Here is a 5,253-nt window from a genome sequence, read left to right as displayed (position 1 = left end):
AGGGTTAGGGTTGGGGCTAGGGTTAGGGTTAGGGTCAGGGTCGGGGCTAGGGTTAGGGTTAGGGTTGGGGTTAGCTTTAGGGTTAGGGCTGGGGTTAGGGTTAGGGTTGGGGTTAGGGTTAGGGTTGGGGCTAGGGTCAGGGCTAGGGCTAGGATATGGGTTGGGGCTTGGGCTGGGGCTAGGGCTCGTGCTATGGCCAGGGTTAGTTTTAAGGTTTGGGTTGTGCTCCTGGCAGGTCCGCACGCGTCATACCTCGGCTGGCTTGCCGCGAGGGGACGTCTTCCGAGGGTCGTGCCGGCCGAGGGGCGGCTCCTCCGTCGGGACTACAGGAGGTCGCACCGCCCATCGCAGTCCTCGGCAGACGTCGAAATTATTCCAAGTCCCGCCGCATTAGGGTTGGTTAACGACTTGTCCCGGCCGGGCTGGTTAACGACTTGTCTCGCCGACGTTGGTTAACGACTTGTCCCGGCCGGGCTGGTTAACGACTTGTCCCGGCCGGGCTGGTTAACGACTTGTCTCGCCGACGTTGGTTAACGATTTGCCAGGGCCCGGTCGGGCAACCCGATTGCCCGCCCGGGGATTGGGTTCGGGCTAGGGTTAGGGTTAGGGTTAGGGTTAGGGTTAGGGTTAGGGTTAGGGTTAGGGTTAGGGTTAGGGTCAGGGTTAGGGTTAGGGTCGGGGTTGGGGTTAGGGCTCGGGTTAGGGCGGGGGTTAGGCTTAGAGCTGGGGTTAGGATTAGGGTTAGCGTTAGGGTTAGGGCTGGGGTTAGGGTTAGCGTTAGGGTTGGGGCTAGGGTCAGGGCTAGGGCTAGGATATGGGTTGGGGCTTGGGCTGGGGCTAGGGTTAGGGTTAGGGTTAGGGTTGGGGTTGGGGTTAGGGTTAGGGTTAGCGTTCGGGTTGGGGCTAGGGCTCGGGTGAGGGCGGGGGTTAGCTTTAGGGTTAGGGCTGGGGTTAGGGCTAGGGTTGGGGTTGGTGTTAGGGTTAGGGTTAGCGTTCGGGTTGGGGCTAGGGCTCGGGTTAGGGCGGGGGTTAGCTTTAGGGTTAGGGCTGGGGTTAGGGCTAGGGTTGGGTCTAGGGTCAGGGCTAGGCCTAGGATATGGGTTGGGGCTTGGGCTGGGGCTAGGGCTCGTGCTATAGCCAGGGTTAGTTTTAAGGTTAGGGTTAGGGTTAGGGTTAGGGTTAGGGTTAGGGTTAGGGTTAGGGTTAGGGTTAGGGTTTAGGGTTAGGGTTAGGGTTAGGGTTAGGGTTAGGGTTAGGGTTAGGGTTAGGGTTAGGGTTAGGGTTAGGGTTAGGGTTAGGGTTAGGGTTAGGGTTAGGGTTAGGGTTAGGGTTAGGGTTAGGGTTAGGGTTAGGGTTAGGGTTAGGGTTAGGGTTAGGGTTAGGGTTAGGGTTAGGGTTAGGGTTAGGGCTGGGGTTAGGGTTAGCGTTAGGGTTGGGGCTAGGGTCAGGGCTAGGGCTAGGATATGGGTTGGGGCTTGGGCTGGGGCTAGGGTTAGGGTTAGGGTTAGGGTTGGGGTTGGGGTTAGGGTTAGGGTTAGCGTTCGGGTTGGGGCTAGGGCTCGGGTGAGGGCTAGGATATGGGTTGGGGCTTGGGCTGGGGCTAGGGTTAGGGTTAGGGTTAGGGTTGGGGTTAGGGTTAGGGTTAGCGTTCGGGTTGGGGCTAGGGCTCGGGTGAGGGCGGGGGTTAGCTTTAGGGTTAGGGCTGGGGTTAGGGCTAGGGTTGGGGTTGGTGTTAGGGTTAGGGTTAGCGTTCGGGTTGGGGCTAGGGCTCGGGTTAGGGCGGGGGTTAGCTTTAGGGTTAGGGCTGGGGTTAGGGCTAGGGTTAGGGTTCGGGCTAGGGTCAGGGCTAGGGCTAGGATATGGGTTGGGGCTTGGACTGGGGCTAGGGTTAGGGTTAGGGTTAGGGTTGGGGTTGGGGTTAGGGTTAGGGTTAGCGTTCGGGTTGGGGCTAGGGCTCGGGTGAGGGCGGGGGTTAGCTTTAGGGTTAGGGCTGGGGTTAGGGCTAGGGTTGGGGTTGGTGTTAGGGTTAGGGTTAGCGTTCGGGTTGGGGCTAGGGCTCGGGTTAGGGCGGGGGTTAGCTTTAGGGTTAGGGCTGGGGTTAGGGCTAGGGTTGGGGCTAGGGTCAGGGCTAGGCCTAGGATATGGGTTGGGGCTTGGGCTGGGGCTAGGGCTCGTGCTATAGCCAGGGTTAGTTTTAAGGTTAGGGTTAGGGTTAGGGTTAGGGTTAGGGTTAGGGTTAGGGTTAGGGTTAGGGTTAGGGTTTAGGGTTAGGGTTAGGGTTAGGGTTAGGGTTAGGGTTAGGGTTAGGGTTAGGGTTAGGGTTAGGGTTAGGGTTAGGGTTAGGGTTAGGGTTAGGGTTAGGGTTAGGGTTAGGGTTAGGGTTAGGGTTAGGGTTAGGGTTAGGGTTAGGGTTAGGGTTAGGGTTAGGGTTAGGGTTAGGGCTGGGGTTAGGGTTAGCGTTAGGGTTGGGGCTAGGGTCAGGGCTAGGGCTAGGATATGGGTTGGGGCTTGGGCTGGGGCTAGGGTTAGGGTTAGGGTTAGGGTTGGGGTTGGGGTTAGGGTTAGGGTTAGCGTTCGGGTTGGGGCTAGGGCTCGGGTGAGGGCTAGGATATGGGTTGGGGCTTGGGCTGGGGCTAGGGTTAGGGTTAGGGTTAGGGTTGGGGTTAGGGTTAGGGTTAGCGTTCGGGTTGGGGCTAGGGCTCGGGTGAGGGCGGGGGTTAGCTTTAGGGTTAGGGCTGGGGTTAGGGCTAGGGTTGGGGTTGGTGTTAGGGTTAGGGTTAGCGTTCGGGTTGGGGCTAGGGCTCGGGTTAGGGCGGGGGTTAGCTTTAGGGTTAGGGCTGGGGTTAGGGCTAGGGTTAGGGTTCGGGCTAGGGTCAGGGCTAGGGCTAGGATATGGGTTGGGGCTTGGACTGGGGCTAGGGTTAGGGTTAGGGTTAGGGTTGGGGTTGGGGTTAGGGTTAGGGTTAGCGTTCGGGTTGGGGCTAGGGCTCGGGTGAGGGCGGGGGTTAGCTTTAGGGTTAGGGCTGGGGTTAGGGCTAGGGTTGGGGTTGGGGTTAGGGTTAGGTTTAGCGTTCGGGTTGGGGCTAGGGCTCGGGTTAGGGCGGGGGTTAGCTTTAGGGTTAGGGCTGGGGTTAGGGCTAGGGTTGGGGCTAGGGTCAGGGCTAGGCCTAGGATATGGGTTGGGGCTTGGGCTGGGGCTAGGGCTCGTGCTATGGCCAGGGTTAGTTTTAAGGTTTGGGTTGTGCTCCTGGCAGGTCCGCACGCGTCATACCTCGGCGGGTGGCCGCGAGGGGACGTCTTCGGAGGGCCGTGCCGGCCGAGGGGCGGCTCCTCCGTCGGGACTACAGGAGGTCGCACCGCCCATCGCAGTCCTCGGCAGACGTCGGAATTATTCCAAGTCCCGCCGCATTAGGGTTGGTTAACGACTTGTCCCGGCCGGGCTGGTTAACGATTTGTCTCGCCGGCGTTGGTTAACGATTTGTCTCGCCGACGTTGGTTAACGATTTGCCAGGGCCCGGTCGGGCAAACCGATTGCCCGCCCGGGGATTGGGTTCGGGCCAGGTTTAGGGTTAGGGTTAGGGCCAGGGCTAGGGTTAGGGCTGGGGTTAGGTCTAGGGTTAGGGTTAGGTTCAGGGTTAGGGCTGGGGTTAGGTTTAGGGTTAGGGCGGGGGTTAGGGTTAGCGTTAGGGTTAGGGCCTGGGTTAGGGTTACGGCTGGGGTTAGGGTTAGGGTTAGGGCTAGGGCTAGGATATGGGTTAGGGCTTGGGCTGGGGCTAGGGCTCCTGTTATGGCGCTCGGCCAAAACTACGGCTTCCGCCGAATTCAAAACCTACAAGGTCCCGCGGCGGGGAGCAGCCGGGGGACGTGTTGGGAGCGACGTTCGGACCGAGGGGCGGCACTTTCGGAGGGTGGACCGGAGGTCGGTTAACCAATCGTCACGAGCCGGGGAACGGAAGAACTGTTCGCGCCGGGCTGCTGCCTAAGTCTTTGTCCTGTTCTGCCCGTCAGCACCGGACCCGATCGGTTACCGCAGAGCCGGCTCGGGACTGGTTAACGACTTGTCCCGGCCGGGCCGGTTAACCATTTCTCTCGCCGACGTCGGTTAACGATTTGCCTGAGCCCGGTCGGTTAACCAATTGTCACGAGCCGGCGAACGGAAGAACTGTCCGCGCCGGGCCGCTGCCTAAGTCTCTGTCCTGTTCTGCATGTCAGCACCGGACCCGGTCGGTTACCGCAGTGCCGGCTGGGGTCTGGTTAACGACTTGTCCCGGCCGGGCCGGTTAACCATTTGTCACGCCGAAGTTGGTTAACGACTTGTCCCGGCCGAGCCGGTTAACCATTTGTCTCGCCGACGTCGGTTAACGATTTGTCCCAGCCGGGCCGGTTAACCAATTGTCACGAGCCGGCGCGAACGGAAGAACTGTCCGCGCCGGGCCGCTGCCTAAGTCTTTGTCCTGTTCTGCATGTCAGCACCGGTCCCGGTCGGTCACCGCAGTGCCGGCTCGGGTCTGGTTAACGACTTGTCCCGGCCGGGCCGGTTAACCATTTGTCTCGCCGAAGTCGGTTAACGATTTGCCTGAGCCCGGTCGGTTAACCAATTGTCACGAGCCGGCGAACGGAAGAACTGTCCGCGCCGGGCCGCTGCCTAAGTCTCTGTCCTGTTCTGCATGTCAGCACCGGACCCGGTCGGTTACCGCAGTGCCGGCTGGGGTCTGGTTAACGACTTGTCCCGGCCGGGCCGGTTAACCATTTGTCACGCCGAAGTTGGTTAACGACTTGTCCCGGCCGAGCCGGTTAACCATTTGTCTCGCCGAAGTCGGTTAACGACTTGTCCCGGCCGAGCCGGTTAACCATTTGTCTCGCCGACGTCGGTTAACGATTTGCCTGAGCCCGGTCGGTTAACCAATTGTCACCGAGCCGGCGAACGGAAGAACTGTCCGCGCCGGGCCGCTGCCCAAGTCTTTGTCCTGTTCTGCATGTCAGCACCGGACCCGGTCGGTTACCGCAGTGCCTGCTGGGGTCTGGTTAACGACTTGTCCCGGCCGGGCCGGTTAACCATTTGTCACGCCGAAGTTGGTTAACGACTTGTCCCGGCCGAGCCGGTTAACCATTTGTCTCGCCGACGTCGGTTAACGATTTGCCTGAGCCCGGTCGGTTAACCAATTGTCACCGAGCCGGCGAACGGAAGAACTGTCCGCGCCGGGCCGCTGCCCAAGTCTTTGTCCTGTTCTGCATGTCAGCACCGGACCCGGT

This window comes from Hypanus sabinus, chromosome 3 (genome assembly GCF_030144855.1).
Source record: "Hypanus sabinus isolate sHypSab1 chromosome 3, sHypSab1.hap1, whole genome shotgun sequence".
Classification (NCBI taxonomy): domain Eukaryota; kingdom Metazoa; phylum Chordata; class Chondrichthyes; order Myliobatiformes; family Dasyatidae; genus Hypanus; species Hypanus sabinus.
The sequence above is the reverse complement of the archived record's forward strand: the minus strand, read 5'-3'. Positions refer to the sequence as shown.